Here is a 24,678-nt window from a genome sequence, read left to right as displayed (position 1 = left end):
CAAAGAAGAATATTTATGGTGCGTTTATGACACACAGGCTAGGAAAGGAGTTTCTCCTCTGCCAGTCTTGGAAACAAACTCTGTGGTTTTTGCATATTTTTAAATAGAAAAATGAAAGTTTCCATATATTGGTGATTGTAGAGATAGTCTTTTTAAAAAGAAGTTGTGTAATAACAAATACATTTCACAGGTAGCTCTGTTTTCCAGGTAGCTCTTTGAAAATGACAAATTAACAATGATTATAGTTTTATATAATGTATAATTATCTATTATTGGCAGAATAAAGAGTGAATAGTAAAAGTCAAGGTCATGCCATAACATGCAGTACATGAAGCACTAGAGAAGAATACTTTTTTATGTGGCCACTTCTTTCATCACTCGGAAATTGTGGGAAAATATTTCTAAAATACAGCCTTGATAGGCATTATATTTCAAACTGAATTTCATGAAGCAGACAGCACATCAACTAATTAACATTGGCTTAATTTTTTAAGTCTTAAAATGCCTGGGTTTTTGGTATCAGCTAATCATAGTAGAGTCTTGTTGAATGCAATTTTTATTGGATTATTTTTATGACTTTTGGCACATTATAGAACGTATGACAGAACTGAACAATGTAAATTCAGCACGTGTTTTGGAAAACAAATTTTCACCAACATCAGTTGCATCATTGCGATGGAAGGATATTTGATAATTTTGCAACAATTGCAAAATGCAGTTAGTCAAAGAAAACGTGTGAAGAATTGTATGCATAAGGTATGCAGTAGCACTTTGCATACAAAAATTTTGTGCAAATAGAAATAAAAATAACCCATGTGGTATAACGTGGAAGTGTAATGCATAGAAACTGTAGGTGTAGTTCTGAAAAAACTTTTCATAACCTGGCTTCCTTAGAGCAAATTCATCCTATTATCCCAGGATGATGTACTGAAGACAGATCTATCTTCTGCCTTGACAACACAAAACTTTTACGAAAAAGAGGTAATCTGAAGCGTTTGAATTATAAATGTTTACAAATCATTGAACTCAAAAATATAAAATAGATTAATTCAAGAAGCAAATGCAATAAAAATTGATGAGTTGGCAGGTTCAGATGAAGGTTATGTGATATTTATCAAACAGTTTTGTGACCCAAATCTGTGGACCAGATGAGAGGGATAGAGGGAAGACGGTGATGCATAGCTGATGTTTCAATACATTCTTGTACATTTTCTGTGGTTTCTGGTTGATTTGGTTGTGTGTTTGATTCGATCCGCTGGATGGCTCCATGCCCACTTGGACACTGTGTCCAGTGCATTCTTGTGTGCGCTTGGTGATATTCTGGTTGTTGGTTAAAACCTGTAGAATACCCCACATACCTAAAAGAGCCCAAATAGTTTTTAAAGGGTTTTGTGGACACAATTTCTGCGTCAGGCTTAGGAAAAATAAAGGATTCATTTATCACTGGAGACTGAGGAGGAAGGAGGGAAGCTGGGAAAGGGAAGGACAAGGGGCAGTGGAAAGGTAGGCAAGAGAAAGTGAGAGAAAACGTCAGGTGTAAAGGTATGAAAGAATGAGATGCATATAAGTGGAGCAAAAAAATGCAGTCAGACATACTGTTTTTCTTTGCTTTAAATGCCTTATAAGCAGAGCAGTCAACAGGCAGACAATTATACTACCAGGCACTTTAGATTACATTAGGGTGCAAGGCAAGCTTTGCTCTCCATGGTTTATGATATCATTTGAACCCCCTGAAAGGATATATGATATAATTTGTGATGTGACTCATACAGGAAAGCAGATAATCAGTGGTGTGCCATAACACAAGTGAGAAAAAGACAAAATAACAGTCAATGAGTGGTTACAGCAGACATTGTGTTCCTTTTATCTTCTGATATTGTTTATCATATTAGTATTATCATTATTATTTGCTAATGTTATCTTATCACCTAGTGACAAAAATTCAAGGCTTGGAGCCAGGATTCTAGACAAAACAGCCTAATGCTTATGGCAGTTTCTTCCTTTGTTGGTTATTAAATTGTTTTTGTGAATGAAAATAACGATAACAACAAGGAGAAAGATACACCATGCTGTGACCAATTTCCTGCCGCACCGTGGGTGATGCACATAACTGCCTTCTGCAGCTGGAATGATGCTCTTGGACCGAGGGAGCCTTAAGAGCGTGGCTGGAGTGACCTCCCAAATTGCACTGTTAACACTGAGAAGACAGATGCCTAATGTAGTTCTTCAGACTGCACAGCTCCCTGCGTACTGAAAAATGAAAATAACAGAAAATAGGCCTGACAGGGCTGGTTGGCATTTGGACTGAGGTTTCAGTATTGATTTGCTGTGGGGGTATCAGTTTTATGGCAAAATTAAAAACTTCCTAGCTTACCATCTGTATATGCATTTTGGTGCCTTTTCTCTTCCTGTGCTTTTATTTATTAAATTGCGCTAAAGGGCACCAGAGCAAACCCCTGATGAAAATGAAGTGCCCTGTTTTTTCCGATAAATGAATAATAATTTTTAAAAAGGCTATCATCTGCAGTTTTATGCAGAGCCTTGAGCTATGCTATGTGTCATATTTTTCTAAAACCCTCATGTTAATACTTTTGTAGGCAGACTTGAGAACTCCAAGAATTAGCTAATGCTACACCAGTAAAAATGTTTCTTGAAAAAGACAGATATAAGGAACGTTTCTGCTAGGGATTACATTTGGTCATATTTTTTTCATTAGATCATGCTTCTGTGGAGTTCCTAGACCCTTACTGGAAGATCCTGCTGGCTCTTGGATTGTGATGCGGAACGTCCCTTACGTTCATTAGTAGCTTATATTGGAAGCAGAGGGCTTCTGAGCTTTTCAGCTGTAACTCAACAACATTAGTGTTAGGCAGGAAAGTGAAAATTCATTTACTGAAAGTAAAATATTTGTTTTGGCCAGAATGCAATTTTTGGCACTAGTACTGATGTCTTTTAGGTCAAATTTTGGTAGTAGGCTAGTAAGCCTGTGATTACAAACACAGGCGAATTTAATAAAAGTTCAGTCCGATCTCATTCTTCTTGGTGTAAATCCAGAGTATTTTGCTGAAATCCATTGCCATCTGACTAAACTTTCTGTTTCTAGGGTCTGCCAGTGTACACAGTATTTGGTGTCATCAGCCCAGAGTACGTGTATATTTAGATTTTCTCATTATCATAGAAAGTAAGAAAAAATAGCCAACCCGCTTTATAATTAACGATAAGCATAATAACAACCTAGCAATCCTAAACAGGTGACATAAACTCATGTTACTGATGTTACAGTTATCTGGTTTAGTAATAATGATAATAACTGTAACAGCAACAATAATAATGCAAACATGACCTCCTGAGGAAAGCGAGGATTACTATCCCTTTTATGGAGACAAACTGAATCCAAGAGGTTAAACAGCCTGTCTAGCACTTCCACGTAAGATGGAAATGAAATGCGTGTAGGCAAATGGTGAATTATGCATAGTGTTACTTGTGACTTTTAGATCAAACTTTGCTGTTCTTATACTTTAAAGCTTGTGGAGGTAATCAAACTAAGGCTGAGCACTTTCCTTCCCTGCAAGATGAAACTCCTCTATGTGCTACACAGGAGATGAGTTTAGTAAAGAACCTGTGCTTTACTGCACTCAAAAAAATATTTTCTGCTTGTATGTAATGGGATGTCTTTTACCTTTGTTTTCTAGTTGGTCACCATCTTCACGCTTCCTTTTCCAAGGACAGCTGTTAGCAAGAGCCATACAGTTCCTGTAAAAGTTGTCCTTATATCTGGCCTTTGACAGCTCAGAGAAGACAGTAATTGTAAGTTTGGAGTCCCTAAGAGTCAGTCTCCATGTTTTCCAGGAGACTGTGTAGGCAGTAAATGCTGGTATTTAGCGCAGTGGTCACCAGAGAGGTGTGACTACCTGGGGACACCGGGCCATGCAGAGCTCTTGTCACTCTGCAGAATTGGCGCTCTCATCCAGAGAATTAACACAAATTTTACTCACTCCAGAGTTTCCCCTCTCTTTTGAGTGTCCCAGCCCGTGGCCCAGAATTTCCATTTTTGATTCCCTAAATCGAGACATTGGAAACAGGAGCCAGATACTTAAACTTAATAGAATAAACTTGCTGTGGAGGCTCTGAGCATGCTGCACTGATAATGTCAAGCACCCTAATGCAAGTACTTCAAGTTCAGTTCTAGATTTAGCAGCTAAGCCTAAGAGTTCTGGTTTACGCTTTTAGATCTGGCCTATGCTTTTAGATGTCAGAAATTATTTAAGCAGCTATTAGGCCTGCAACAACTTGCAGTGGAAGATCAACAGAGCATGGAGAGGCTCTGTTTACAAGGTACCAGGGACCACTTGCATAACAAACCTGTCAATGATTTATAAAGCGTACAGACACAGTACTACAGAAAGTCTCACTCAAAACAACGGGTTACGCATTACCACATTGTTTCAGTGATCTTCTCATCTTGCTGGGTGTGCTGGACAGCAGGAAGGCCTGCCCATCTCTTTAGCACCTGATGATCCTAGGGTAACTTTGTTGCCCTCTCTGTAAATTAATGTCAGCTTTCCTACAGAAGTATAGGACTGCCCACTGAAGTACAATGCCTGTTTTATTTGAATGTTCTCTGGGAAACAGTTTAGAGAGCATCCATATCAACCAATTTGTGCACTGCAGTATTCGTACCTCGAAGAGTTAGGTCAAGGGTTTTGGATCAAAGCCTAGCTGAGACTGCATACATCATGGGGCCCAGGGAGAGAAGCATTAAATTTCTTGCTTAAAATTGGCTGTTAAATGCAAATGCATCATGCTTTGTGTTATATAAAATCCAAGCTGAGAGTTCTGTGTTTTCTTGAGGCAGCAAACTGTTGAACAGACTCCCCTTCATTTCAAGGTCTTTCGATCAGGCTCTTGATGAATTCGTTAAACTATATATTCATTATAGGTGGTGAAAAGTATATAACCTTTCCGGGAGGGAAGTGGTCTGCTCCATAAATAAATCTAGCTCTGTAAATTAAAGATGTGCTAGAATGAAATACCTGGATCCAACAGTGCTGTAACTTGAGCAAGGCAACTGTTTGTAATGGTAGCTTTGGGAAGGAGGCTACTCACAGTGGAATGGACGAACCTTATGAAGGGCCCTGATGGTCTAAAAATCCAGGCTGTGCTGGATCAGGGGAAGAAGTAAATTCCAGAATCAAGGCCCCTCAGGGAGGAAGCCCTGCCAGAGTTTCTCTTTTGCTATATGCTGAGCTCCTGTCTGAGCATGACCTCAGATCAAAAGCACTGCAGTACTACACTAACAAAGAGGCCTAACAAGTAAGAAAGTTTTGGGTTATATTCCGAGAGGTTGTCTCTTATGATCTGTGTCCTTTAGGAGATCAGAGGACAGGTACTCATGGAACACTCTCCCTAGTTACTTGCTCTATTTAATACGGAGTCCATTGCTTTCTGTATTGTTCACAATTCCTCATGACTCTGAAAACTGGTTCTAGCATTGAAAGCACTGTAGTAGTCTAAGGAAGAATTAACGAGCCGGTGAGTTCCACGTGGCCAGAAACATAGAAAAGTGCATGGTCTTTCTCACTGTTGTTTTCAGGCCAACTACTATCTGGTGGCAACTAAGTACTTAACCAGATCCATATCCAGTAATGTCAGGTGAGAAACAGCAGACGTACTCCTATGCGAGAAGGTCAGGTATAGCCTTTGCCGTATCTTGCTGGTGATTTTCCTGACATGCCAGTACAACTTTGGCTTTCTGTGGGTTGTACTTCATGTGTATCCTAAAAACAAAACATCAGGCAGCCCCTAACTTAACCAGAGACTTCAAAAAAGCCCCAATCCTCTACTTGTATTATCAAGGTTTCAGTACTTCAGTGTTGGGTGTTTTTTTTTTTCTTTTTATTTTTTTTTTTCCCCCCTATGTTCAAATGAACTGTGAAGCTTTGCATACTTTGGTACTAAATGTAAGTGCACTGCAGACATCGATCCAAGGCACCATTTTCTGACCTTTTTCTCAGTTGCAGCTTGTTCATGGTATCATTGTCAAATTTGTTGGCACAGGGAATTGGCCACAATTGGTATACTCCACAGTGCTTGCTATAGCGGGTGGATGCCAATGAAGAACGTTTTATAGCAATGGCAGTGTTACAGCGTCTCAGGTTTTTTGTAATGATTGGACACAATCCAGTCACAAACATGTTAGGATACAAATGTGATCTGTGTTCATGGAAAAATAAACATCCCAGCTAAGACCTAAGTAAATCTTCCTCAGTACTGACTGTGACCAAGGTATGAGCCAGATCAAGTATGGAGAAACAACTATTGTCCTCATATAATGGTTCATATGAAAGCTGTACTGTATTAAGTCTGTAGTTTTTTTACATTTGGGTACCAATTTGTGATACAACCAACTAACATCTACTAATTGCTACCTTAATTTTTTTTAAAGTTGGGACTCTTCCTCCCCATTCTCTCCCAGTAATTGAATTTTGATCCCGTGGAACCAATTCTGCACTCAATGAAGCTCTCGGGAGCCCTGCAAAGCTACTGTAGACAAAGGGGCTATAGTCGGTCACTTACCAGACACAATGTACTTTTTTTTACGGTTTAATGCAGACTCAAAATAAGAGCCACATTTTTTAATTTTAGCATGACAAGTCATGTGCACCCACAAATCATGCTGTTGTCATCAGGGTCTTAAAAACCCATACTTCTTGGAGAAAAAGTAGACTAATGCAGTTAAACAAAGTACGTTACAGGAGAAGGAGAGGAAAATCCACAGAGGCGGAAGGGGAAATTAGTGTACTACTTATTCGTGCCTTTAAAAATCCGTCTTCTGCGCCTGAAATAGTAAATAGTGGACTGGGAAAATGTAGTCTTCCTGCAAGAATGTATTGCTTCCTTCAGCATAAATAGCAGTGTCTTAAAATGAAAGTTTGTCAGTGCATGAATTGTACTCGTATTGTGGTGCTAGCAAATGCTTCATGCTATTGAAAGAGTTTTCCGTAATAAAACGCAGAGGCTAGAATGGTAAATCTTTTGAAGTTGCTCCTAAACATGTAATATTTAGCTTGAGAAGCAATAGTGAGGAAATGAACATGATAAGAGCTCATTCAGTAACAGCCCTAAATTGATTATTTCCTTCCTTATGTAAACTTATCAGTCAGCCCTTTGGGCTCACTTCCGAATACCAGCTCAGCACAAGAGTCTTATCACAAGGAAATGGAATGCAAAAGCCTTGACAAATTTGATAAGGCACGTACTTTGGTTATGATCCCCTCTTTCGCCTCCTCCCTTTTAAATAATTCTTCTGCACTAAAAGGGGAGATGCCCTCTCTCTAACTTTTGTATAAACGTAAGTTGGTGTTGTTATATTCAGAATAAACCCTGGATATTTATTCTGCTGGTTTCTCAGAATATTCTTAGGTAAAGAGACTACAAGATATATTGATAATTATAAGCAGCTTTGGAATGGAGTGGCATAGTGCTCTGAATAGATTATTTCTGAGTTTTGAGAGACACTTTTGCATTGTTTTAGACACAATCTAAAGATTCTCAGCAGGGTGGATACCGTAGGAAACTTAAGACACACTGTTTTTATTTGCCACCTATACCCCTTTACCCCATCCATGATGCCACGGATCTTGCATCTCCATGTGACAGCAGAACCCAGGCTGAATAAGGATCCAACAGCTCACAGTACAAAAGCCAAACAAGCAAACTAAAAAAACCTAACACAGAAACACCAAACCACACACAAAAATGTACGTATGGCAAAAGAAAGCTGACAAGCAAGCTCTACCCACCAGCCACCACAGCCTAACACTTTCTAGCAGTTCTAGCAGCCAGAAAAACAGCAAAGCAGCCCAAAATACAAATTTAACTTCATTCACTTGTCCCAGTAAAGTAATAATTTAAAAGTGTACGTAACAAGTTTCGTGGTTCATTGCATACCAGGACAGCAAAGCCTGATAAAAGTGCTCAAATGACAGTACTGTTTTTGTTTGAGATGTGATGACATGCTCCTTAAGCAAATGTTATAGGCAGCAAATCCATGACCCAGTAAAATACACTCCAGACCATCAAAGTGCTTCTACAGCTTGATGAAATCCACTCGTCTCTAGCAAGAATGACCTAAAACTCTTTAGAGGAAAAAAAAGTGTGGTGGAATTCAGAAAGAATGTTTTTTAAGCAAACGGTGACATACCGAAGTTGAGTGTAACTTTTCCAGTGAAACCTAAAACTAAGCCAAACTTACCTGATTTATTTTTTCCGCAGAAACCCAAATCTTGAGTCGTTTTATGCAAATTAGGGAAAAGTCGTGACTGAAGCTGGACTGACATATGATTTTGATTGGCTACTTAGCAAAATCTCCTTTCAGGAATACTCATCATCAAAACAACATCATAAATCAAGAGGGGGTTTAATCCTGACACTGTTGAAGTTCATGGCAAAGACACCGTTGATTTTAATAGGGTTAGGATTTCTCCAGAATTTTCATGATGCTTTGCATGAGGAAGCCCCTAGACTTCTTCATAAGACATCCTAAATGCTTACTGTTGAAGAAAAGGTCTGTTGCGATGGCAAGTATATTTGGTGAAGCAGTGTGATTGTGACAGAAACAAGACTGGAAAAAGGTCATGGAGCAAATCCAGGATGTACCTGCTTGCACATGAGCACCCAGGGAAAAGGAAGGCTTTCTGGTGGCAGACTTGGGGTCAGAGTAGATGAATCTATGTTGCCTTTGCTCTGTCTTTGTGTGCAATATGAACTTTCATAACTCTGTGCTTTCTACACCATACTGATACCACCACACTTGTAATAAACTGTATTTACCAGTAAGAAAATCTTGTTAATGTTTTGGGGAAAAAAAAAAAACCAAACCAGAATTGAAAGGAATAAGGAAAACCTATAAATTTGCAAAGTGAATGCTAGGTAGCAAAATGAAAGAGGGTGTAACTGCATTGCCTGTCATTTATTTTTTTGGGCCTACAGCAGTCAAAGTCCTCAGGGAAAGGAATTAGAGTAGGAGATATTATCTTATTTTAGTGCTGTATTTCCTATCTTAAATTAACAGCATGTAGGATTTTCATTATAATTGATATAATCATTCATGAGTCTGTTTTGTTACACAAGTGAGTAAAGAGCACTTTGCCTCTCTATGAAGCCTGGCTTGTTTTATGGAGTTTAAATTAAGGCCTTCAAGATATTAGTAAGGTGGACAAGTACTGTTGCTGAAATTTTCAGTCCAACAGCCAAACTGGTGTTCAAAGCAGAGAGCAGATGGAAGGGCTGGGACTTTGCACCGATTTCTGTAAATGCTGATGTTTGTGTTTAACTCCATAGGGAAAAAAATTCAGTGACTTCAGATACTCCGCAGCAACTGGCTGTAGCATGCATGGGTTTTGCTTTGTGACACAGAGCTCAAGCACTGGAGAAGTGCAGAGCAAATGATCAGATGGTCTGTAATGCAGCACAACCTCTGTTCAAATAGGCTTTATGGGTAGTGATGAAAACGAGGGTGGCATTATACTAATCAGTCATTGATTTCTTGAAGGTAGAGAACAGGGTAAATTTGCAGAGAGCTTTCAGAGATAGTTCCCAGCAAAGCTCAGTCGTCCATCTATGATATGCATGGCTGAGCCTCTTCAGGTTGGATTCTGCCGCCTTTACTGACTGTAGTACTATACTATGAGAAGAGGCACATTGGAAAATTTTTGTGGTCTGCTTGAAGGTGGCAGAATTGGGTATTTATTTAGGTCAAATAGACTCAAGTACTTGGAGACCTGGGGAGCTTATGCAATGCACTGGCTAAGTGAGCGTGGTACGAAGGAGCTACATACTTCACAGCTGAGGAGAGGCACGGATGGACGCTCTCTGAGTAGGTGTCTGCCAACATTTCTTGGTGATCTGGAGACAATTGTGTGGCCAGAGACTTTCTAATAAAAAGATCTGCAGAGTCCCGATGAAAAAAAGCAACCCATAACTCTCCCAAAAACTTACGAAAACAGACCAGACCAGAAGATGAAAAAGATTTTCATATCTTATGCTTATTAATCATGAGGTCTTGGAAACACGTGAAGATCACCTACTACCCAGGCCAGTCTTCAGCCTTCTGTACTACTTTGAAAGAGTTTGGGCTGAATTCAGGTCTCAGGTAGTTTAAAAGATAAACCAGTACATTTCATTGTCTTGAAACTTGCAGGAACTGTTTTAAGGAGTTCAGCTTGTCTGTTTGGGTTAAGTAGAAGGGCATAAAGTCAGGCTGGTTTATTAACTAACAATAAATATGTATCCTTCTTTGCTAAACAAGTACACGTATGAAAACAATACAGAATGCGTGTGCAAAGATTCCATCAGGTAACTACATGCTTATAGCCAAAACTAATTGCAAGATAGTTTTCTTGTATCTGAATTCAGCTTTAGAAAGAGCATTTCTATTTCTTCTCTTTCTCTTTTTTTACAAGCTACACTTTTTCCACCAATTAAATATAATTCCTGCTAATAGACGATCCATTTTCTGCAATGTTGCCAGTCTTGAATAGTTGCTGTAAAAGATGCAAGTCTTGAATCAAAATGCGTTTATTGATTACTCTAGCTCTAGCGCTAGTTATGGATTTGTTAGCTATGTGAAGTTGCATCATACATTGTCACCTGCATTTCCAACAAGCAAGAGGTCAGGTGAGCAACGTATGTTCACTTTGCGGGCTATCACAAGATTCAAAGGAGTGGTGTAACTCAGGAGCCTCTCTGCCAGCTGGTGTGATAAGCCGTGAGGTGATGCATACGTAGTGCTCTGTGCCAGACTCAAGCGCAGAGGAAGAGTGCAAAGGTTGTGTAACGCGGAGGGGCAGCGTGTAGCTGCTCCAGTGAGAAAGTTCCCAGGGAAGGGTTGTGGCCTATCTTGCCTGCATGCTTCACATGGCAACATCATGCCATGGAAGCAAATTATGATCACCTCCTGGGGCCATATTCTCAGTGTTGCTTAGCGCCCTGTGACTGGAAGGGTTATTGTCAGCTCAGGTGCAGGTTGTCCTTTGTATGAGAGCCCTTCTGCTTGCTTGAGAACCAGCTGTTTGCAGTCGGCGTAGGGGTATTTAGCTCATATTTTTGTTTCTGTAGACATGTGATACAGGGGAGACAATCGAGATCTGGATCACTGCCAATATAAGCGGTAAAAATAATCTGGTGCAAACCAGAGTCTTGTCCATCTCCAGTGGCATCGTATGATAAGTAAAGGATACGGTCTACAGTGGCTTCACAACCAAGCTAGAGACAGGCATTAAATTGACCTCTGGCTTAATATGGTTGTTTAGTGTGGTTTTTTTCATGGCCCCATGAGTGGCATAAGAAAGAACATTGCACACCAATCTATGAAGTTGTGGTATTTTAAATGTATGTTAAATTCTGCGCTCTATAGAAGCTGTACTGTTTCCTCTTTTGGAGAGTTAATCTCGTAAATTAGCATTACAACAAAGCCTGAAGAAGCTACCTCCCTTTCCATTTCCTTTTCTTTTGTGGTAGATCAGTTATTCACAGGACGGTGTTTCTGCAACTAGCTCTTTGTTTTGCAAAACCTTGTTCCACCCCTGCTGTCTAGTAGAGACCTGTTCCAAGCTGTGTTCCACCGGCTGGCAACGCGCACGGGCAGCAGAAATGCTTTCCTTACAAAACAGTCTTTGCAAGCATTGTAGCTGCTCCCTGCCCTAAACAAGAAAGATTTTGTTGAGAACTAGTAGACCTGTATGCATTTCCCTTGGGAAATCCTCCTTAGTGGCTTCAAAAACCGTTACTAAAAATCTGCATTTGAGGAAATGGCCTATACCTCAAAATAGGCAAATCGATTTCTGAGACGTCTTCCATCGTGATCTGTGACGCTTCAGTGCTAGTCATTTGTGCTACCATGGGAATAGACTTCTAAAGTAGCCAGCATTGTTGCGCTTTTAATGGTTCCAAAATCTTGAGTCAATTCTGTGAAGTATATTTTGCTTAATTACTTCTAGTATCAGAGTTTCCATTCCTTCAGGTACTGGATTCCCTGCTAGTGATGGAAATTACATCTTTCTTTTCATAACCAATAATCATAATAACTGTAACCTACACTCCATATATTCATTTTGTGTGGCATCATTGATTTGCACATCCAAAGCTGACTTTGTCCTGATGCAAATACATGGATATTCCCAGGGTCTGCATTGCATTGTGTAAGTTTCAAGAGGAAAACGTGGAAGACAAGGAATATTAGAAATGCTTGTTATAAAGTTGGAAACAAGTATCACCAAACCTCAGATACTTTTTCTTTTGGATGGAATGCGAACAGAAAAAATGTTTCAAAGGAACTGACTGTGTGTAAGATGTGATTCAGGCTCATAGAGACATTTGTTTAGTATAAAATCTTTCGCAGAAGACATTTTTTCATTGGAGGCAGTGAAAAGAATGGGACTAAGATAGAAATAATTATTATTTTTTAAAAAAGTCAGTAACCTCTGTGTCTCATCCTTATGCACCTGTCCTGGTGCCACCTAGATGGTTTCTGTATCACGTCTGTTCTATAGAAATTGAACGCGCTTTTTAATTGTCTGGGGCTTGCTGAGAAATTGGTTTGTTAGGGTTACTGCAAATAAAAGAAGATCTCAGTAGTCAATGATTTCTTTGTCTAAAAGAGGTCATTAAATTTGATGATAGAAGCTGTCAGTGTATAAAAATATACAACTGAATGGAAGGTGAGAACAAATGCTGACAAGTGTAGTATACAGCCAGCGCTCTTGACGAGACACAGGATTGAATTGAGCAAATGGCTCATAAAGCTCATTTAGCAGGAGGACAGTAAATCCTTCCTTTAAGGTGATTTAGCTTTTTAGTAAGCATTTATATGGAGACAGGGGTCTACGCTGGTAGATGGGGGTGCTTGCTTTTACTAGGCACTGCAGACAGCACTGCAATATAACTTCAGTTTATTATGGCACTAAAACTATTAAACTGCTATAGTCTTTTTTTTCACTTGAAGTGAGGTTTGTCTCTAACCAAAAGGGGATAGCCATTCTTTTCTTATGCTGGATGTTGTTTTTGATGGACAGTCATCTCTGTGCCTTTTTTAAAAGCATGAGTTCACTTTGTGCTAAATGGCTGCAAGGGAAAAATAATATAGAGTTAATTATAGAGTTTGATCAGTAACTCACAACTACAGTAGCTCCACTTAAACAAAAAAATGTTTAAACAGTTATTCCATCCTCTGTCTTATTGACTAGCATCATCCAGATGATAAAAATTAGTGGTGGACAGCCACAGGGGTGTCCAGCTTTCTGGGGGACAGGACAAGAGCTGTAGTGGGTGCAGAAAGAGCCTAGGTTAGGAGCCCTCCCAGGAGGACGGGGATCTGAGCAATGTCCCAGGTAGCAGATAGCTATGGTGGCTGCTGCAGGGCATGTCCCCAGGAGACAATTCCCTCAGTGGACAGGTGTGGGTGTTGGATATGTGGAATCCCCAGATTCCTTGGAGTCGATTCTCTAAGGCGGTAGCTGACCATGTTGGACTGAGATGGGGGCCTGTCTCAGCAAAAGGCCACCAGTCTGCTCCTCAGAGGCAGCAGGCCCTCTGTCTGATGTCCTGCCCTGCTTGTGTCCACCACTGGTGTGTCACCACTGCTCGTGGTAAAAGGCTGCTCCGGCCAGCTGCGCCCCTACCCATCCAGTCACCCACGTGGGCTGTGGCTCCCGTGAGGTGCCTGGCAGGCCCACGGTCCTGGGTTCACTCAGTTGTTCCAATTTGGATGCTTATTCTGGGGAGATGCACAGAAACTCTCATTCTGACTTGCAAAAGTGTTTTCCAGAGTCACCCTGAGGTCACAGAGTCCTCTGAGTCACTGAGGTCACTTAGACATAACCTAAGTATCTTTAAGAGTCCTTTGAAAATTGCTACTAGTATTTTCTCTGACCAGGTCATCATCTGCTTACTGAAAAAGAGGATGTTTTGTAATACTCATACGTTCTCTATCAAACTGAATGAGGTAAAGGTCTTGCAACATGGAAGTCCTCATTGGGACTGAAAGCTCATCTTTAAATTCATGAGTTGGATTAGAAAAAAATCTTATCCAAGAACACTGACAAATCAACACTTTCAAAAACAGATTTATAAGTGTTTGAATCTCATGCAAGCTTTAGATCACTTTATTGATTTTATTCAACTGTTTCTTCAGAGTATTTAGATTAAATAAGATTTGTCTTCCTGTAACAATCCTTGTGTTGATTAGGAAGAGACGTGCAGTCTGTTATTAGCAATCTCTGTTACAGAAGCTCTCACATACCTACTTTGTTGAAAAAAAAGAAAAGGAAAAAGAAAAAAAAAGAGGCTGCCATCACAGGCAAGCACCAGTCTTAAATCGAGTTCAGGTGCTGTGGATCTGGTTCAGCATGACAGAAATCCTCGTGGTGTTCAGAGCCTAACCCAAAGCAGGATGCTGTCAGTGCTGCTAGCCCCGGACACGAAGCTGAGCAGTGATACAAACAAGCCGGCGTTGTCAGCTCTGTCTGTGAGTCGCTCCTCAGCAGTGCAGCTACCTCTTTCCCAAGAAAGTCGCAGCTGTAATCTGAGCATTTTAGTTTAGTCCAGGAACATCAAGAACTTGCAAACTAGAACACACATCTGTCTCCTGTGGACACCAACAATGAGCTTTAAGCTGTCTTAGAGACTTTTTCTGGATCTGTTTTTTCACCTTTTGCTCTATGACAAATTCCAGTATACTCTTATTAGCAGATTGTTCTTATTATCCACAAATCCCACGAAATTGAATGTGTTTTCCACTATACCTATCTCACTCCAAGACAGAAAAAAAAATTACAAACAGTCTCATGTAGCCCATGTTAGCTAGGTCAGAAACCACTGTTTCTGTCATGCCTATTATTAGTCAGGTTGACCAGTCTATACTTGACTTTAAACCCATGCCTAACCTTAACTCCAGCATGATGGTGCTGTTCAGATCAGACCTTTATGATTTCAAGCCCTTGTGATTCTGCTGAAGACACTTACTAATGTGGGACTTTGAGTCATTTCATGTCTTTTGTAGCTGTATAATCGAGCATTATACAAAATGCTTAAAATTTTATTAAACCATTGTCTGTGTTTAATAGCTAAGAAAACCAAACAACAAAATAAGAGAAGCAAACCAGCAGGTACGTTAGGAAAACATGGCAGGCTAGAACAAAATGTAACCTCTGCTTCTTAAGTGGATGAAACGGACAATTATTTACTATATTTTGAGAACACCTGGCACGAAGTCTATTGGCCATCAGGACAACTTAAGTGAAAGTGGTGTTTATCACAGTGCCAAGTTAAATGGATTTGAGTGCAACAGAAATAAACAAAACAGCCTCTGGAAGAGTTTCAGGACTTTCAAACTGGCGAGTGCTCTGGTGTTGCAGACAGCTCAGGTCACTTATAGGAGCCAAACAGTCAGCACAAATGACAATATGTGCTTTTATGTTTGTTGATTTCTTTCTTTTCTTTTCGTTTGTTTCCTTGTAAAGATGGTGGATTTCATAGAGCTATATTAGTGTGCTACCTCCCCTCTCACTTAAAAACAATCTCTAGCCTGCCCATCTGACAGATCCTACGTCTTCTTCCAGATACACACCTTTGCTCTCCTTCTCATACGGAAACCTCCCTTTGCTGCTATACTTTTTCTTATCTGACACAAACTAGACAATTTTGGTTTCCTCTAAGTATGGTAAACCATTTAAATTTTTACTAACCATTGTGATACGTGCTACCTGCTTTTCAGAAGTGGTATTTTGGTAGATGATCTAAAATGGCCAGATTGCATGCTACAGATTCTAGGAGGTAATCATCTTGCAATCTTGCATCTTGCTTGCAAAGGTTGCAAGATTTGCGTATTGGCTGTTTTCTGCAACTAGAAACACCTTTCTGGACATAGAATGGGCCTCCCATTACTCCTAGCCAAATATCACTTCTTCATTTCAAATGAAGAATGTCAAATTACTTCTGATTCAGCATTTTACTCAATTTACCAGACCCAGCAATTTCCAGAAGTCCAAGATGAAATCCAGGACTTTGTTTTCAGGTCAATGACAGTGGTGGAGAGTTTGTAAGACATCCCCTTAGCCTCTCCTTTGATCTACTAAAATTTCTAGATGTGGAATGTGTCGCTACATTGCCTTAACATTCTCTATTGCAGAAGTAAGCACTCTGGTGGCAGAAAGCTCATGCAAGCCTTTTCTTGTCAGTGGTCTCTTGTGACAGTTGCAGTCACTCTTTTCAAATTTGACAGGGAAAGATGAGCACGGATAACTAGAAGGTCACGGTAAAAAAACCAGTTCTGCCGCACTTGTTCCTCCCCTCCCTGAGACCCCTGATATACCTTATTCAAGTGATATAAATTACTGCTGGCCCTGGAAAGGACCTATATTCAGGCAAAAAATGTTAGAAAAAAAAGTCAAAACCACTAGATATAAGCAACTTTAGAATGTGTTAAAAAACAGTGAAATTTTACTATCTTGTCCTCTGTCATTAAAATGTGAACATTATTGAAGTTTTCTTTCTTAATAGTTAAGGATTCTACATTGAAGTCTAACAACACGTTCAGAAGGTCGGTATTAAATATGTTTTCTCAAAACTTTGGCTGCTATGAATATCATTACTATCAAAAAAGAAAAAAAGTCAGCGTTTTCACCTTTCAATGTCCTAGTATGAGGCAACAAGTAGTTTTGATTCTTAGCAATTTCTGTTTTTAATGGAAAATTTATTTGCATCTTCAGTTTTAACTTTTGGGATAAAACGTTTGCTTCTACCTGGCTTTGAAGTCCAAGCACAATATTTAATTCCTTTAATTATGCCATGAGAATTTTATTGTCTAAAATACTATTTTTTCCTGTTAACTAGCTGTTTCAGTGCATTTATGCTAGACAGAGCATCATTTTGATCAATGATGCATTCAGACTATCAATTACGGAATCCTCTAGAGTTTACAAACAGGAAATCTGATGGATTCAGTGTCTCATATGCAGCTAATTGGTAATGTGCAGTAACTTATCAGATAACAATTATCCCCAGTAGTTTTACACAGTATTTCTGGGAATCATCCTTTGACACTTTATTTAGAGCATCTGTCAGCATATATGTTATTGATCTCATTGGACATCACTCAGCAGCCACCATTCCCCTGTCTGCAGAAGAAGGTAAAGAAACCTGCTAGGTTATCTGTAGCACAGCTTCTTGAAAGATGCCTGCTTTCTCTTGTCTGATTTTTTTTTTTCCCTTTTTTGGTTGCATTGTCTTTGATGAAAGTGAAAACACATATAACATTGCTGCCTGCTTACCTTTGGTGTTATTCTTGAATTATTTGGTGTTCCAGTGATTAAAGAAGTAAAAGAATTCACTAGACAGGGAATGTATGCAAAGAATACCTTAGGATGGAAAGGATCTCCAGAGAATGAGTGCAGTCTCCCTGCTCAAACCAGGTCCCGTTGGACCAGGTTGCTCAGGGCTGGTTCAGTCAAGTTTTGAGCATCTTCAAGGCTGGGGATTCCTCAACCTCCCTGGGCAATCTGTTCCAGTGTTTGATCACCCTTATGATTAAAAAAGTTTTCCTTATATCTGGTCTGAACTTCTGGTGTTCCAACTTGTGTTTATCATTTTTCAGTCTATCTTTGTGCTAACCTCTGAGAAGTGATTAGCTTGGTCTTCTCTATAGTCTCTGATCTGGTAGTTGCAGGTGGCAATGAGGACTCCCCTTAGTCTTCTTTTCGTAAGGCTGAACAGAGCCATCTCTTTCAGCCTGGCAAACGCTGCAGCCCTCTGAGCTCTGGGTGGCCTCTGCTGGACTCATTTCAGCATGTCGATATCTTTCTTGTACTAAGGGGGCCCAAAACTGGACACAGCAGTCCAGGTAAGGCCTCACAAGGACCCGATAGATGGGAGCAGTCACTTTCCTTGATCTGCTGGCTGCACTCTAATACAGCCCAGGGTGCTGTTGGCTTTCCTTGCCACGAGGGCACACTGCTGGCTCATGTTGCTGTTGTTAGGACCTTCAGATCCTTTTCTGTAAAGCTACTTTCTGTCAGGTCAACCCCCTCCCTGTACTGCTGTAGCAAGTTATTTCATTCCAGATGCAGGACTCTGCTTTTCGCTTTTTTGAACTTCATGAAGTTCCTGTAGGTCCATTTCTCCAGCCTGTCAAGGGCCCTCTGAGTAGTAGCTCAACCTTCCAACACGTCAGCCGTTCCCCCTAGTATGGCCCATATAGTCCACAAACTTGCTGAGAGTGAACTCTGCCCCATCAGTCGTGTCATTAGTAAAGACATTAAACAGTATTGGCCCCAGTATCAATCCTTGGAAGATGTTGCTAGTAACAGCCACCAGCTGGACCTCAGCTCTGTGAGCCTGGAGATCCAGCCAGTTTTCCACCCACTTCATTATCAACGGATTCATTTCATATCTTAAGTTCTAGTTTCAACTCCAGATCAGTTCTGGTTTTCCCAGCTCCATCCCTGCATGCTTGAGCAATGTCGCTATATTCCTCCCAAGCAGACCTTCCCTGCATCCTCCTTCTGTATGCTTTTTGTGTTTGAGCTCAGTCAGGAGTTCCCCACTCCTCCATGCTGACCCTGTGCTGTGCCTGCTCAACTTTCTGCACTTCAGTTTGGACCATTTTTTGTGCTTTCAGGAGGGTGTCCTGCTATATCAACTAGCTTGCTTAGGCTTGTTGGCCTCCAGGCCAGTCTCCTATGGGATCATGCCCAGCAAATCTGTGAATAATCTGAAATCCACTCTCCTAAAGTCCAGGGCTGTGATTCTACTGTTTGTCTTGCTCACTTCTCTCAGGATTTTCTACTTCACAGTCTCATGCTTGCTGCAGCTACGGCTGCCCTTGACCTTCACATCTTTGACCAATTCTTCTTTGTTTGTAATGGGTCCAGCAGAACACATCCCCTAGTCAGCTCATTGATTACCAGACGTATCTACTCCTCCCTGAGCCTTTCCTCTTCACCTGTGTCCCCAGACTTTATAGTCACTCTTGGTATGCTCACCCCTGTCAGTGTCATTGTGCTCACATGAATGAACAGCAAAGAGTAATAGTCCAAGGTCCAGACAAGTCTCATTAGTGTCTCTGCAACATCCCAGACCAAACATCTATCAAGCAGCAAGCCACCTGGGAAGTAAGACAGGTAGGCAGATTTGTCGATCCTTCACAGGACAGCCTCCAAAGACTATCATCTGCTTCCTCTTGTTGATGTAGACTTAGGCTCAGCTGGCTCTAATGCATCCCTTGATGGGTCTCGTTCCTCCTCAGTTGTTCCTGGGACACCATATGTGTTTTGCAATTGCAGATCTGCAGAGATACAAGGAACCTTTCTTTTGTTGCCGGGAGTCACAAGTTCGAAGCATAACTTGTTCCAACAGCTGAGTTAATAACTAAGCTTTTAGCAGTTTCGATAGCAGAGCAAAGCTGGCATGGGAGAGGTGAAAGACGAGGATCATGTTGGGGGCATCAGACCTTGCAAGAACTCTGATGTGTGTTACTGGGCCGGGAAGACAGAGTGTGGAGAGCACAAGGATGAAGGAACTTTGCAAGTCTGGGGAGCTACCAGGTGCACTCATTGAGTGGCTACTGAAGGGAAGGGATGAGTAGATGAATCTGCTTTCAAGTGCTGTGGAAGATCAGAATTAGGGTTGGTGTCATAGAATAAAATAATCTCCAAGCAATTATTTAAAGCTTTCCTTGCTTATTTCCACACCAGAAAGAGGCAAAATTTCCCAGATTTCCCAAGCAACCAGAAATTCCACCAAAATAAAGTCTTATTGAAGAGGTTGAGAAAATAACCTGTATGATCATAGAATCATAGACTCATTTAGGTTGGAAAAAGACCCTTAAGTTTCATTCTGATTTTGATTACTTTTGTATTTCTCACTGTATGATAAATAAAATGAAAATAATTTTGAACAGGAAAATTGAGGAGGAAACGCTTCTTCCTTTCCCTGTATATGTAGGTAAATACTAACAGAAATATAACAGAAAAGGATTTATTTCTGCAAAATGTGTTTCTGTTAATGGTCCATATTTTCTGTTGATGAATATCTGAGCAATTGTACTGTAGACTCTCTTTGTGAAAGAGAATGGGATACTTTTACTAGTGTGATGAATGTTAAATAGTCTTGAAAGGGGTGTTCTCTGTTATGCCTAAAGTCTGCTTAAACAGGCCATGAAGACTGTTTACCCCTTTCTATTTCTTTATTTAAATCCTTTGATGACTGGACTGTGTTCTGGTAAATCTGTCTGTGATATTAGTGGCCTAAGCCTGCTTTTTTGTTTTTCTTAACGAAGTGTAATCGATAAGAGGATGGAGAAAAGAGATATGACTGAAAATGTATGGTGTACTAAAAATGTATCATACGTACTTTACGTGCGTATGCTTCGTACATAGTCATTACCATTATGAAATATTAGCTTCTACTTTGTATGTTGTAAACCGGCTTCTTAATAATGAATTCGTGAGATTTTGCATGTTAGAAGCCAAAACTTCCCAGTGTTTTTCTAAATTGTAATTTTTTTTTGCCTTAAATCACTGAAGATCAGAAAAGTCTCTGTGCCTAAAGTGGGATGCCACTTGTACACAATGACTTGAATGACATATTGAATGCTGAATTGCAAGTAAGAAGACTACTCAGAGGGGTTATCTAAAATGCTGTGTGCTTATAAATTTAAGCAATAAAACTTTGGATATTTAAGTCATTTTGGAAGATTTTGTCAGGACCCTGCTTCAGCAAACTACTTAGTCTTATGTTTAATTGTAGATAAGGGAACTCATTGCTTGTAATGTACGTACTAATGCAGTTTACTCTTTCCTAGAAACGTTTTCAAAACCAGCTTCTGAGTCACTTTGAAGCTCAGGCAATTCCAAAACCTAGCAGTTTGTTGCAAACAGACTGCATTGTTGCAGCAGACTGTTGCAAAAAATCACGGTTGACCCCCTGGTTCATGTGAACCTCTTCCTAACATTTCTTGTAGACTTTTCTTGGACAATAAGCCCATGAAGAATGTATGTTGCATTAAAAAAAAAACCAAAAAAAAAACCCCAAAAGACACCAACTTACAAAGCATCTAACCACAAGCGAAGTTGCAAAACCAAATCCACCTTAAGGGGAAATGAGAAACAAAACCAAAAATCCAAGCCTGGGTCATAATGTTGCTTTTCTGTATCGCAAACTCATTATGAAGGTAGCTTTTACTTAACCTCTTAGTTCTCACATCACTCATGTTAATGGCCAAGTTTCTGATACCGGTGACATTTATCAACTGATCATCTGTGACTCCATGAGTCACTGTCTCCAGGCTTGACATAAACCACTCAGACTCTGTGCTAGGGTCACCTGGACTTTGTCACTATTTAACAATTGAAAAGGAGCAGTATTTTCTTAAAGCACAGGCCAGACCCTCCAGTGATGTAAAGGAGCAGGAGAGAAGCAAAGTCAATAGAGCACTGACATTTTGTAGTGCTCCAAGGCAGTTGAGCAAATGGTGAAGCGCCGTTTTCCCTCTTTGCTTTCTTTTCTTTGCTCATTTATTCCTTTGCTCTCTTCAGTTAAATCAAACATACCTAGATACATGCAGTAGTTAATAAGCAGCTGTTGGTTTATTGCATCTGAATACTAGGATGCACTGACTATGTAATAGATGAAAAATGTTGGGCTGTTCATCTTTTGCTCTGTGTCTAATGTAAATCTAGAAGTAATGACAAGATTATTTGTTTTTCTGCTTCTAAAGAGAAGGCCTTCTGAATGCAGAGAATGGTTATCTGGGTGCTTTTTTTACAGAGTACAGAAAGGTAACGTAGGAGTAGCACATAGGAAGGAAGTATTTTATTTACCTTGCTTTGTAATATGGTGTTGCATTGTGGCCATGCAAATGTTATAACTGTGTAGAAGCTTTGATTTCTTAAGAGACAGAACATTCAAATTAGGCCCATGGCTAATTCTTTCCCATGTCCACATCTGTGAAGAAAATTCTGTGGAAAGAGGGAGAAATGAAAAGGCACTATCTCTTTAAGGACAATTCACATCTCACTTCTTGTGCAGTTTGAAGTCTGTATCAAACCTGGGACGTGCAAACTGCCATTGCCTTCTGCACGTGGGCTGCAATCTGCTGCGCCGCTTGCCTACAGCTAGTAAAGCTCTAGATAGAAGAGGGCCCAACTGCAACATGGGGTTTATCAGTGAGCCAGAGCCATTGACAAAACTGTGTTGTAATTCAGTCCTGTTCTTGGCGGCTAGTCTGAGAATACACACAGGCTTTTTGCAGGTCAGCTGGGGCTCCAAGCCCCAGGAAGTAAAAAATGCATGCTTAGTGAACTTCTTGAAAATTGCAGTGCTTGTATTCCTGACCCTCCAAGTAAAAGATACTGACAAAGTCCAGAAATTTACAGTAGGGGAACTTTCATCCAAGTGCCCGACGTATATTTTTTGGTACTTGAAGTGTTTAAAACTAGACTAGATCAGGAGAATCAGACCACTGACTCAATGCAGGGAGTTTCTTGTTGTCAAAACACTGTTGGAAACTTCTACTGGGAACTTAGTACTGCTGCTAGTGTGCAGCTGCTGGTTAGTCAAAGGACATGCTTATCCACGTGTCTCTGCCCTGAAATAATGTGTCACAGGATCTATTTCTGGATCAATGGCAGAAGTCACCAAACAATCCTTTCAAATTATTCTGTTGACCAAGTGAAGGCTTAACTCTCCTCTAAAGACAACAAGGCCAATGTAATGTTGAATGCTGTAATTAGCTCCATATGTTTTGAGGCATTAGGGTAGAGTGAAATGACCAGAAGTATACTAATAAATAAAGACCATATCCTGGTATTGATCTGCATGTGGAACTCACCTCTGAAATCAATAGGGAGCACTGAAAAAAATCAATGGCAGGATATGACCCTTAGATAAGCTGGTTTCAAATCATTCTGTCTCTCTGCTACAAGAAGACAGGTTACTTTGTGTTATCTAAGCCCTCAAACATCCTCGAGAAGTTTGGGAAATAGGAAAAAGCCCCACGGAAAGGAACTGATATAGAAAGATTTACATGACAAAATACTTGTATTTTTTAAGACTCCAACTAGTCATTGCTTTTTGGTATCAACTCTCTGGATAAAACATTTAAACCGTTTCTTGTAATTGAGACTGAAAGTCTCTGAGAATACCTTGGGGAAGAGTGAGTGATGTAGTAAGAGGAACCAGTGTTTACGTGCACTTCCTGCTAGCATTATCGATAACCGTGCCCTGCATTATAACATGGGGAAAACGCTCCAGAAATTAGTCCTTCAGGCAGTTGCTCTGCATGAGAAGTCAGCCATGTGTTGATGAGAAAATGGAGCTAGGAAGCTCAAGGGACACAGCATACCTTCTTTTCTGAGATATCGTTTTGACAGATGAGCACAGTATAGTGTGGTTATTTTTCCTCTACTGGATATCAAAAAGGCCTGTTTTTTGCAACACACAGGTTATGTTTCTTGGCTGTATTTGCTTGTGTTAGATCAGTGCTGTGTGGGATCTTCTGAAGCACAAGTCTGCAAACAGGGGCCTCACTGAAGCCTGTTACAGCTCACTTTAGGCTCACAAACTTGATTTCTTTTTTTCAGAAACCAAAGTGAAGGGATGGGCCTATGGATGCCTGGATACCTGTCTAATATGGCATCAAGATGCAGCTGAAACTTACACTCAGACCTAAGTGCTGCAGTCCTGGCTAACTATGATGCTCCCATGACCTGAATCAACACATAGCTTTAAGATGGCTGCATGGATACTCCTCTCACTAATTGGTTTCTACTGATGTGAGTATTCCAAAATTTTTTATTTGCTGGGAAAGAAATCCTCAACCAAATGTTTCTCGGAATGAGAAAAACTATTTTTGATATCCCAAAGTTTTTATGCGGGCTTACTCTGATGAACGTTGTCAAATTCTAGTAATTTGGTACGAGGCATGCTTAATGTCAGCTAAAAAGAATTGCTATAATATGGAGAAAACTGTAGATTTGAACCTGAAAAAAAACTGAACCAGAGGCATTTACCCAAAGAGTTTCTGTCTTCAGAATAACTCTCTTTACTTGCCCTTGCTTGTCTTCTGTCTTTTTTTTTTTTTTAAATTGCATGCGCATTTAATGCACGTGAAATGTTTCACATTGCCAGACATGGTATAAGCCTGCACTCAGAGCCTTGTGGACTTCTTGTTCCTAATATTGGAAGATGTAATCTGGCCAAAATCCCCTCTAGATGGCTCCGATGCTTTCATTACATTACCAATCTTTGCTTAGATCCGTGTTTGACTCTCTCCCTATCTGCAGCTTTGTTCTCATTTAGAATTGCAAGTTGAAGGTTCTTATTTCTTTTTATCCATGACGGAGATCTATCTCAGTAATACAAGCTTTTGCATGCTGCCCCATTAGTGTCTCATCTTAATCCATGCCTTGAGGGTCCAAATCTAGGGAGGATAGAATAATTCAGTCTCCATACAGATCTTGGACTCTTCTCAGACTGTGCCAACAAGTGTGCCAATTAAAATAGTGTTTTCATGACATTGCAAGCCAGCCCATTGCAGAGAATGTGGATGAATAAAATGGATTTATAATTTAGGTTTCAAAAAAAGAATGATTTTTCCCTCCAAAATTATCTGATTTGTATCGT

General features: G+C 40.2%; 1 long non-coding RNA gene across 1 annotated transcript in view; it reads left to right on the top strand.

Annotated features, from left to right (window-relative positions):
- The window catches only part of LOC148051583 (uncharacterized), a 260,189-nt gene that overhangs the window by 199,824 nt on the left and 35,687 nt on the right, over positions 1-24,678 (top strand). Inside the window, exon 4 of the long non-coding RNA XR_015700037.1 lies at positions 23,637-23,828. This is a non-coding gene — a long non-coding RNA (uncharacterized LOC148051583). The remainder of the gene's footprint in view (positions 1-23,636; positions 23,829-24,678) is intronic.

This window comes from Nipponia nippon, unplaced genomic scaffold, assembly GCF_047370975.1.
Source record: "Nipponia nippon isolate SJK-2023a ecotype South Korea unplaced genomic scaffold, ASM4737097v1 scaffold_6, whole genome shotgun sequence".
NCBI lineage: Eukaryota > Metazoa > Chordata > Aves > Pelecaniformes > Threskiornithidae > Nipponia > Nipponia nippon.
The sequence above is the reverse complement of the archived record's forward strand: the minus strand, read 5'-3'. Positions and strand labels throughout refer to the sequence as shown.